We start from the raw sequence: 12,824 nt of genomic DNA, 5'->3' as shown, positions 1-12,824 counted from the left end.
TTCTCTGACTGCATCCTACTCTCAAGCAACCAAATCTACAAAATTTAATTAATTTCCTATACATCAGTCTTCGTTGATATACAAAAGATGCATTAACTGCATGTTATGCATGAGTTGATACCAGCAATTCATAAATTATATTAAGTTGTGCTTGCATATTGCTGTACTCACCTGATAACGGCCATCAAATGAACATAATGAAAGAAACGAGAAATGAAAAAATTGAAAACAATATGAGATTACTTAACACAAAGACCCCAAATGTGACAAACTCACATCAAAAGATTAAACAACGAAAGAAACACCACTTAGGTAAACAGTCATTCCAATGTCACACATAGTAACAATAATAAACACAATATTGCAATCCTAATGGCAATATCATTTATCAAAATAGCAGTAAATCATTGATTAAAATTGTTATTGTCTATATGCCGAGTTTAACTCTAGTAAAACGGTTATAAAGAGAACACCTTTTTTATGAGACGTCGAATCGCTAAAACGACCGTCTACTGCTTCCACTTGTTTCTGTAATTTTAGAAGTACTTATGCTGTATGCTCGACATGTTTGTACACGGTTCCCTAGCCACAAGTGAGAAATCTTGTGTTATAAAGCAAAAGCAAAATCAATATCTTACATGAAGTCAGTGTATATACCAAAACTGTCAAAGCATTAGCCATTGTTTGAAATTAAATATTTCATTGCCACATTGTTTTGTATTAGAGATAACCACTTCACACAGTACTAAACTGTAGAGTAATTAATGTAAAACTTTCTTCGTTACATCTCCATCGCAAAAACAGAAGGGCTTAAGCATTATGACAAGTCAACAATGTCAGTTCGGCAATCAAGAAAGTCTTACATTCAAATGATGACGGAAACATCTTTTTAGAATGTGCAAACTGACTGTATCATGACATCAAGCAACAATAATATAATATTTCCTTTTATGTAATATATGTACACCAGTCTTCATTGTACACACATAACGTGCTTGCTATCAGTTGATACAAGTAATTCACAAATTATTTTACTCTGCTTGCACATTGCTGTACTCACCATCTGGTGTCATCCAATGAACATGATGAAAGAAACAAGAAAATGAAAATATTGTGACATCACTCAACTTGAACACCTCAACTGTTACAGACTCACCGGTGCCTAAGAAACAAAGAGACAAGACAACAGTTAACAGTCATTCCAATATCAACTGATATTTATCAAAACAGCTGCAAGGCATTTCATTAAATTCTTAGTATCTACTATTTCTACTAAATATACAGAGCACCTTAGAATAAACGTACCTTTCACAAAACACAAGCATTTTCATTTCACTAGAACTGCATGCTTATTCCAAGCATTTCAGCTATTTGAAATGTAGCTATGTACCTTTCACACAACACATGCGTTTTCATTTCACTAGAACTGCCTGCATATTACAAGCATTTTTCAGCTATTTGAAATGTACCTATGTAAACACACACTTTGAGAGTCTGCATTACTGATTCAAATACCAGAAAGCTTCTGTCCTCATAAAGTAAAGCTGTGTCAACACCTTCCGTAGTACATATCACTGATTTTGTCAGTAGTGATGTTGAATGGCACTAAATGGTGTCTAAAGTACTTACACGAGGTTGACTACACCCCGAGTCGCCCTTGCCTGCGGTCAGGGTATGATTATGACAGTAAGAGTGTGCTATACGCGGCGCGCATCCAGCTCTCAGTTTTCGCGCGGCAGCAGCGCACCTTGTCCGTTTCTCAATCGCTTCACAGTTTCACGATGTCTGAGCAGTCTTCTTCCGACTCGTCAGCTGGCGATGGACAAGTAGTCTTCCCTCTGGATAAGCTGAAAGAGTTGATGGCGCAAGCCGCCCGTTCGGCGGTTCAGGCGAAACTCTCACAGCACCGCATTGCTCCAGCCTCAGGTACATTGATCTTTTTCGGAGCTTGTAGTCGGTGAAGTTGGTGGAGTGTCATACAACGGGCATAACGTCGCTCATTTCATTTGGCGCCCGCGGGTCGCCGACTTCGCGCCAATTCGAGTGTCCTCCACTTTGCGGGGCAGTAGACGTGTGATGCGCCCGCCGCGCATATGCTGTCGCGCTTATACTTTCCGTGTTACTCTATCTACTGCGGTCAATAGCGGGCGAGCACGGGGTTTTTCATTCCTGCGTTCTTATTCGTTGTTTTTCCGCATTCTGCCTTTAGAGAGCTCCACATTCAGCTTGCAACTGAGTCACATTGGGGACCGCATTGCAATAGCATTGCTAACACCTATCTGTCTTGAGAGCCCATGCGGCGGGGAATGTTGCTGTCACTATGTCTATTTGGTATGAGACCGCTGTCTCGCCTGCCGTCTACAGAGACATTGCCTTACTCCGCTGGTTTGCTGGGACAGTTGTCCACGTTGAAACGCTTGCAAACACAGAGGCTTGTGGTTCATGAACGTATTTGTTGCAGACCGTTCCCTAGTTGCAATGAATGCCGTAGCAGAGCTAGTAGACATTACGTTTATGCAGCCAGGAGGACCGTCGGCCTTACCAGGCACGCTTGCCGTCTTTACCCCGGAGTCGGCTATTATTTATACCTGAAACTTCGCGGCCTCCGGGCGGTAGTGGTGGGCGAAGGCACTCCACCATTTCCAGAGAGCTCGTGAAGCAAATACTGTTTGAACGGTTCGTTGATTTCGTTGAAATTCTACCGGATAACCTGGACCTACTGCGAAAACTACAAGCGTCATCAATTTCTGGAGCAAATGAGACTGGTCATCGTCGCCTGCAACAGGTGTCCTCGCGTGGCACATGGATGCAGTGTCTTGTGGTTTACGCAGATATTGCTCTGCGAGCATCTCCAGGTCGTGCGCTCAAACATATGGCTTACCTTCGGATGGTTGTGCACGAAGCTCAATGCCACTCGGGCACCGGATGGTTACTGTACGACACGGGCTTCAGGCAAATGGCCGCTCAATAGCCAGTGATCACCTGAAGTCAACTTCACGCGCCCGTATACGCCGCGAACATCTTGGCTATGGCTCAGTCCCTGGCCAACTGCAGTCTAAACTGTCTAGAGCAAGGGCAGAGCACCGCGGCGTGCGCACTTTGCCCACACCAGAAAGCAAGCGAGCTTCCTGATGGCAATACCTCTCGTCAAAGCCGGCGTTTTTCGGCGCGAGGAAACAGAGTACACGGCTCAACGGTGTAGCAAAAACCGATTTGCCGGAGGTTAAACTGGGATTCCCGTAATGGAACTGGTTGCTCATACAGGCATGTTTGCCTGAGTTGCTGCCGTTCAAGTCACTGACCCGACACATGCCCCGACAAGCCCCAAACGCAGACGTCAAGTCAATAGTCGCATCATCTCCCTGCAGACGAGACGTGTCACAAGTAGAGCGGTCAGGTGCTTGAGCATGCTTACGTTTCCGTAGTTAACGAACTAGCAGCTTGTTGCCGGTTGTTAATAATTATAGGCATATACTGCAGCTTACGTAGGCAGAGCTCCACTGTACGGATACGTATGTAGGCTATCACTATGTGCAAAGATTAGCTGTAATTTGTTGAGTTTGACATTCACTAAAAATTGTGCACGTGGTCTTCGGTTGTAACCGTTCTGTTTTCTTTTTTTGTTCATGTCGTTGTGCCTGCTAAGAGGCTCAGCCGCTTGCAACGTTTTTGCCGGCAGGTAACGTTGCATGCAAGAACTTTCAATAATGAAAAGCTGCCGCGCAGTGGGCCCTCGCACTCGGGAGGACTCGAATCTTTCATTCTCCCCGTTGGTGCGGGAAGCTTGGTCTCGCGAGCTCGCTGCTCATCCAGATGCGTCTTTCCGGGACTAAATATTGGATGGTTTGACGTACGGTTTTCAGATCGGCTTTAATTACACCTAAAGATCCTGCAAATCGTCGCGTAGAAACATGTCGTCTACGAAAGCCAATGCTGACGTGGTAGACAGTTATCATGCACAAAAGTGTGAAGCAGGTCGTATCGCAGGCCTTATGCAAACGCAGCTTGTCGATACGCAGGTCATCCCACTGTGACTAATTCCAAAATCACACCAACCCGGCAAGTGGCGTCACATTTTCGACTTATCTTCTACCACGGTCAGCTACCGTCAACAAGGGCATCGACAGGGACGCGTGTGTGCGCTGTCGTATACTAGAGATGTTGCGGCTCAGCACATTCTGCTTCCTGGAACGGGTACCTTGCTAGCAAAGCTCAATATTCAAAGCGTACACCGTCATATCCCGGTCCATCCTTCCGACAGACATTTGCTCGGCATCCACAGAAACGGAGAAATGTATCTCAATAAGGCCTGGCCTGTTTGGGTTAAGGTCTTCTCCTAAGATTTTCTCCGCAGTTACAGACGCTTTGCTGTGGATCATGCAAAATTACGGCGTAACCACTGGCATTCACTATCTGGATGATATTATGTTCTTTGGTCGGTTAGATGCAGCAGAATGTACGTGGAAAGTTGTGGTAGCGCTGGACACCTGCAACAAAATGGGCGTTCCCGTGGCGTGGGACAAACTAAAAGGTCCGTCAACGCGTCTTCACTTCCTTGGCTTGAAACTTGACTCAGTACGAAGAATCATTAATCTTTCGGCTGAGAAGCTAACTCGCACACAAGCGCAAGACCGCCATTGGCTCAGCCGTCGATCTTGCACAAAGAGAGAGCTGCTGGCGCTGATCGGCATTCTCCAGCAAGCGGCAGCAGTGGTAAAACCAGAAAGCACATTCATTCGCAGAATCATCGATGTCATTCTGCGTAAACTCTGCAATATCGTGTCCGTCTCAATAAGAAACGTTGGCCGATCTGTGCTGGTGGGACATAATTATGAGTAAGTGGAATTGTTCGTCTACGCTGCAGATTCTGGGTCGCGCACAGACAACTGTTACTGCTCGCTCGAGGCATCGGGCACGTAGTGGTGTGGCGCAATTTGGTTGAACAATTGGCTACAAAGGGAGTAGAACAACCTGTAGCGCTCACGGTCAATAGCAGAAAGAGAGTTTCTTCCTTTTCTCCTGGCCGTGGCAGTGTGGGGTAAGGTATGGCAAAGGCATGCAGCGGGTCGTGTTTGAATGCGACAACTCAATACTGGTTTCTGTGTTAGAAAGACGAACCAGCCGCGTTCAGCTGATTAGGCGTCTTCTGCTAGCTTTACACTTTCTATCTGCATATTTCTCCTTTACGTGGTAAGCCGTTCATATTTCGGGACTGCTAATACTATCACGGATACTCTATTTCAAAACCGTGCTGAAAGGCCGCTTTCTTTGTGTCCACAGCTCAAAAGCACTGACATGCCCAGCTCATTCATGTCGCCGGAAATCGACTGGAACTCTCGCGATTGGAAAACTCTGCTCGTCATTTCTTTTCCTCAGGTCTAGCGCCTTCTACAAAGCGGGTCTGTCAATCTGGGCAATCAAGCTACGTGAACTTCTGCAACCAAGTGTCTATTGTTTCTCTCCCTGCGTCTGAGTGAGCGCTTTGCCATTTTGCGTCTCACTTAGCAGATCGGAAAATATATCACAAAACAATCAAGTTCTACTAGTCAGCGGTTCGCCCCCTCCATATTCAGTCTGGCTGCGACGACCCATTCACTGCTCAACTCAGCTCGCTGTCATACGTCATTCGCAGCATTCAAAAACTTGAAGGATCTGCAGCGCGACGGCCTCGTTTGCCCATTACGCCAGTTGAACTCAACGTTCTCAAATGAGCGTGGTCTAAGTAGAGCCCTCAACGAGATGCTAGCATGCGCTGGGCCATGTGTTGCCCGGGATATTTCGGGGTTTTACGACCGGGAGAATTCACGGTAGAGTCGTTAACGACCTTTGACGAGGCGGTTCATATCAACCCTCGGGACATCAGTGTCCACTACGTCACATCTCTTACAATTATTCGTCTTCGGCTGAAGCAATCTAAAACAAATCCGATTCTTCAAGGCGCTGTCAAAACGTTGGGTCGCACACAACAGGGCATTTGTCCAGTATCTGTTTTGCTCTCCTACCTAGTGCAGCGTGGAAAAAGTCGGGTCCACTGGCTACATTCTCCGACGGATCTCCTCTTTCTCGCCAAATGATAGTGTGCGAGTTTCAGAGCGCGCCTGCTTCAGAAGGCATGAGTTGTGAAGGTCTTACCAGTCACAGAATTTGCATCGCCGCAGCAAACCCGGTGAAAGCCAAGAGTTGCTAACTCAACGCTAAATAGATTGGGCCGCTGGAAAAGTAACACATTTCAGCCATACATTCGCTTGCCTTTCACAGACCTGACTGGCGTTTCTCGCCAACTGGTGTCGTAGTAAAGCAGGCAGTATATTATGGCGTTTAGGTATTACAGCGTAATAGTACTTACTAATTGCGTTGTCTTAAACCTAGGTTGCAGTAGCACCGCGGGGTTACAACGCGACGTTGTGCTCTGTTTACTCTCTCGTTGGGTGATTCGATTCCGCCCATGACGTGGTTGGTTCCGTACTTGCGTTGGTGTATCACTACGTGGGCCTCTGTGGGTCGGATTCTGGGTCTTTAACCCACATTGCCTATCAACACGAAACTAAATCGCAGTTTTGGTGCATGCGCCGAGACTCGTGCTCCGCCTTCGCCCATCAGCCAGACCTTCGTGACGGCAAGTCTGAGTACTGTCATTGCGATGGATACAATGTGCCGACTAACTAGTGGAAAGCTTTGTGCAGGTAAGGAGTCACATGGTGTCTGACATAGTTAGACGAGGTTGACTCCACCCCGAGCCGCGTTTGCGTGCGGTCAGGGTGTGATCATTCTAGTACGCGTGCGTTATAGGCGGAGCGTACTCGGTTCTTGGTGTTCGCGCGGTATCAGCACTCCTTGTCCGCTTCTCAATCGATTCGCAGTTTTCCTCCCATCCCGTGGTCCTCTATCTTCTCCGCTGGACCCATCTTTAGGCTCCAACGTTACAAGGAGCGTGGGTCGAAGTCCGGGTCTACCTATCAGCACGAAACCTAATTTCGACTTCGCCCATTAGCCAGACCTTCGTTACGGCAACTCTAAGCACTATCATTCTGATGGATACCAAGTTCTGACCAACTAGTTGATAGCATTGTGAAAGTAAGGAGTCAATTTCATCAAACTACAACATTAAATGGCATCACATATGATTGAATGCTTGTTAGTCTTTCTCATGTTGGAGAAACGTTGTGTGCTTTAAGTAGGTTCTACAGTAGATCATGTTACGTGCTTTCAACTCTCCATTCTTCATTTCAGAAGCTAATACTTGAAGCATAACCAGTGATGGTTTACTTCTACAAGCTCATTGGCAGATAACTCAAGCAGGTGGTGCGTATTTCTTTTACCTCCACATATTGCAGATGAAGTGGTAGAGCATGATGTGCTTCGTTACGGTGCAAGTAAACCACGTGAAAGCAAGAAAAAGGAACGCGGTGGTAGAGGTTAGCATGCGCAATGTGTTGTTGAACAAACGAATGAAGATAGAAGATTTTGACTGCGTTTGGAGCCGTTCTTGCAGTTTCTCTGGCTGAGGAATCAGATTTGCTGACATCTTCTCTTCAATGGCGCTATTTCTCTTCTCTTAGAGGTGAGCATGCGCAGTGACCTAACTCTATAGAACCTCCACCAGCTAACCCAGCAAGAAGGTGGTTGAGTTGGCGGAGCAGGTGGAGATACACCCCTTTATTCGATGGAAGTAAATAAAACTTGCAGAAACTCAACCGCTTCTGTCGGATTATTCGGAAGCTGGTAGCAGCGGGTTGATATCAGTCCGCCGTTCTCGGCTGCACTGATATCAATAGACACAAATATTGTAAAGTGCGTTATCAAATGTGTAAATTTACTTCTTTGTAATATCAATGCAACACTCATTAGTTAATATTAATGTACTACCAAAATAACGTGCGCTATTCTAGATACAATGGACACGTTACCACCTTGTATTCTACATAAATGAACTGTAGAACGTGAGTGCACGCTCTTTGATCAGCAGCTCAGAGGACCCGATCGTCGATTACTGCACGTGGTGGAAACGGTTCAGTACTAATCGACTCTCCAGTGAATTGGATACGATTCGTGGGTTTGATAAGCCATACCCTTCCGAAGCAATGATTGCTGGTGCACCGAAATCTTTTAGGCATGTTTAAATAATTAATTAAATTGATTGATAATAATTAAAAAAATAGACAAATACACATGCACACATTTAGTTGTAAATGTGTTCAGTAATGATGTAGTCGTTATTGTAGAGTTATACATTGCAGAAAACTTAATGCAGGACTGAAAACGTCCTTGAATTGAATTATTGTGTGACTTCATGTTATTTCGTTTCTGCTATACACAGCAGAAACAAAATAAGATGAATTCACACAACGAATTCTATCCAAGGACGTTTTTCAGTCTTGCATTAAGTTTTAAATTGTCTTTAGGAAATTTCAGTAATGTATAACTCTACAATAACGACTACGTCATTACTGAATACATCTACAACAAAATGTCTGCATGTGTGTATTTGTCTAACCTTGTAATTATTATTAATCAATTTAATTAAGTACTTAAACATACAAAAAAACATTTCAGTACACCAGCAATCATCGCATCGGAAGAGCATGGCTTTTGGAACCCACTACTCGTATCCAATTCACCAACTAAATGTCTGCATGTGTGTATTTGCTAACCTTGTAATTATTATTAATCAATTTAATTAAGTACTTAAACATACAAAAAACATTTCAGTACACCAGCAATCATCGCATCGGAAGAGCATGGCTTTTGGAACCCACTACTCGTATCCAATTCACTGGTAAGTCGATTAGTACTCTAACGTTTCCACGACGTGCAGAAAATGACGATCCCAAACTGGGGTCGTCTGAGCTGCTGATAAAAGAGCGTGCTCACACGTTCCACAGTTCATTTATGTAGAATACAAGGCGGTAACGTGTCCATTGTACCTAGAATAGCGCACGTTATTTGGTAGTACATTAAAATTAACTAATGATTGTTGCATTGATATTACAAGAAAGTAAATTTTTACACATTTGATAACGCGCGCTACACTGTTTGTGTCTATTGATATCGGTGCGGCTGAGAACGTCAAATTGATATCAACCCGTCGCTACCGGCATCCGTAGGATTAGCTGCATGATGGTGGTAAAGGAAATGGGCCCCAGATTGTCACAAGTTTTCGTTGATATACAAGACGCATTTAATGATTATGTGATTGACATGTATAAGTTGACACAAGCAATTCATAAGTTGTATTATGTTGCGTTTGCATATTGCTGTACTCACCTGATCACGTCCATCCAATGAACATGATGAAAGAAACGAGAAATGAGTGAAAAATATAAACATTGGTAACAATATGAGATCACTTAACACGAAAAACTCAACTGTGACAACTCACCGTATCCTATGAAACAACGAAACAGTGACTTACTCACCACTTTTTATGAAACAAAGAGACAAGACAACACTTAGTAAACAGTCAATCTCACTGCATCCTACTGTCAAGCAACAACATCTACAACATTTAATTAATTTCCTATACACGAGTCTTCGTTGATATACAAGAAGCATTAAGTGCTTGCCATAGTATGAGTTCACACTAGCAATACTTAAATTATATTATGTTGTGCTTGCGTATTGTTGTACTGACCTGATCATGTCCATCCAATGAACATGATAAAAGAAACAAGAAATGAGGGAGAAATGAGAAAATTAAAAACAACATGACATCACTTAACAGGAAGACCTCAACTACGACAAACTCACATCCTCCTATAAAACAACGCAACAGTGACATACTCACCTTTTTTATGAAACAAAGAGACAAAACAACACTTAGTAAACAGTCACTCTCTCACTGCATCCTACTGTCAATCAACGACATCTATAACAGTTAATTTATTTCCTATACACCAGTCTTCGTTGATATACAAGAAGCATTAAGTGCTTGCCATACTTTGAGTTCACACTACCACTTCATAAATTATATTATGTTGTGCTTGCATATTGCAGTACTCACCTGATCACGGCCATACAATGAACATGATGAACCAAACGATAAACGAGCGAGAAATGAAGAAATGGACAAAAATATGAGATCACGTAATACGAAGAACTCAAGTGTGACAAAACTCACTAGAATCTATGAAACAACGAAACAACCACCACTTAGGTAAACAGTCTATCCTATCTCAAACAATAACAAACTCAACGTTACTATCCAAATGGCACTAAAATTTATCAAAATAGCAGTAAATCATTAATTACAATGGTTACTGTCTACTATGCATAGTTAAACTCTAGTAAAACACTTTTAAAGAGAACACCTTTTTATGAGACGTCAATGTACTAAAACAACCGTCTACTACTTTCACACAATTCTGTCAGTTTAGAAGTACTTATGCAGCCATGCTGGATATGTTTGTAAATGCTTCACTAAGTCTCAAGTGAGAAAACTTGTTGTTATACGGCAAAAGCCAAACCAAAAGCTTACATGAAAAGAGTGTATACCTCAAACATGTCAAAGCCTTAGCTATTTTTCGGAAATGGACACCCCATTGCCATATTGTTGTATATTAAAGATAACCACTTCAAAGTCTTCACACAGACAAGACTGTAAAGCAATTAATATAATACATTCTTCATTATATCTCCATTGCAAACATAAGGGCATAAGCATTATGACCCGTCAACAATGTCAATATGGCAATCAAGAAAAGATTCCGTTCAAATGACGGCCAAAACATTTTTTCTAGAAGGAGCAAATCACTGTATCATGACGTCAAGTCACTAAAATATTTCATTTTTATTATATATTATACAGTATGTACACCTGTCTTCATTGTACATACATAACGTGCTTGCTATCAGTTGATACAAGTAATTCACAACTTATGTTACTATGCTTGCACATTGTTGTACTCACCGTCTGACGTCCATCCAGTAAAGATGATGAAAGAAACAAGAAAATAAAACATTGTGAGATCACTCAACATGAACACCTCGACAGCTACACACTCACCGTTGGCTAGGAAGCAAAGAAACAATACGACAGTTAACAGTCATTCCTATGTCAAACAATAATAAACACAAAGTTATTATTCTAACCTCACGAATATTTATCAAATCAGCTGCAGAACATTTCATTACATTCTTGGTATCTACTATCTCTACTAAATTTATACAGTACCTTTGAATAGAAGTACCTTTCACACAACACATGCATTCTCATTTCACTAACATTGCCTCCTGATTCCAAGCATTTCAAGTATTCGAAATGTACATTATGTAGGCACACACTTTAAGAGTCTAAAGATTCATTACTGATTCAACTATCAGAAAGTTTCTGTTCTCATAAAAGTAAAACTGTGTCAACACCTTCCATAAAACAGAGTACATATCCGTGTTTTGTCAGTATTGATGTCAAATGGCGCTAAATGTCATGAAAGTTACATCATTAAATGGCATCACATCTGATTGAATCTTTGCAGGCCTATCTCATGTTGGAGAAATGTTGTATACTTTACGTATGTTCTGCTGTAGATCACAGTCTACGGAAACAGCCAACGCGTTATTTTCTAAAGCAAGATCCGGATTGCATGCATCTCGTTGTGTTACAATGTCCCGTATTAGCGTGATCTATATGGCAACTACTTTACTTATAATCTGTGCAGTCACCAGAGCTTTATCTTCTGCATTGTCGCAACGTGGACTGAAAAGAAGGTTTGGAGCATAAATTCCACGATAGGTAGGATGCAACAGAGGACGAGTTTTCGTAGGAGACGGACGGAAGTGGACGCGCCTTGATGCTGTCACCGCCATGGCGCCTCACTTCCTGAATTTCGTCCCAGCATACGAGATGACCAGCTACCCTGTTTCGATCAGCATAGGATGTAGTGTATCGTAGTCGATTGCTAACAGCAGTTTGCATTGGTCTCGTGATTTCTTTTCACAGGAGAGGAAGATGAAATGGCAGAAATGGCTGATATTGAAATGCACGATGAGCAGTAAGTACAGTCACTACGAAGTACGGGCGCTTTCGAATGAATCTTCAGACCTTCAGGTGTGCGTTGATTGGTTTGGAGGCGATTTGTTGTCGTCTAGGGTACAGGCAAGACAATTTTTGTCTAGATGATTTTGCGCCTTGCTGGTCGGGAGCCAACTTTTGAACCCTCTGTGCATTTAGCTCCATCGCTAGAAGGCCATTTTCCCCTCATGCCATTGCATTGACGATTTTCTTTTCACTTTGCAAGAGCAGCACCAAACCGTTGCTTGTGAGGGTGTCTATCGGTTGCATGAAATACGAGTTTCGTCGACTCAGATCAGCTCTTGTGACAAACAGTGGGAAGGGGCTGATGGTAGTAGGCGGGACGTAGGCTTTGAGGTTTACCAGATGCTTAACAGTACTCATTGTTCCGCGTATTTCACTCAGCAAATGTTGTACAAGCACTCTGACAAGTTGTACAACGTTGTGCTAGCACATTTACTCTATCATACCTGTAGCTGAACGTCGTTACGTCGGGAAACCAAGTAACCAAAGTAACCAAGCGCACAAAGTTCACAATTCAAGCCAAAATTTATATTGTTTGAAAGCTCACACTGCTGCCGTGCCCGTCTATCGACAGCAAAATAGCCAGTTTGGCAGCACTTTCAGGCACGGATACATCAATTTCTAAAAAGGGGTTCATCTGCTACAGTCATTAACGTTAACTATTTTGTTTCTTCTAATACAATTATTTCCTGCTAAAATCAAACATGCTAAACTGGCTCTATTACATAGTTCTAGCTAGCACCGGCTTTGCCAGCATTTAGCCGGCTGTAAACTTATCAATATGCCAACAAGA

Source organism: Corticium candelabrum, chromosome 13 (assembly GCF_963422355.1).
Source record: "Corticium candelabrum chromosome 13, ooCorCand1.1, whole genome shotgun sequence".
Taxonomy (NCBI): domain Eukaryota; kingdom Metazoa; phylum Porifera; class Homoscleromorpha; order Homosclerophorida; family Plakinidae; genus Corticium; species Corticium candelabrum.
The sequence above is the reverse complement of the archived record's forward strand: the minus strand, read 5'-3'. Positions refer to the sequence as shown.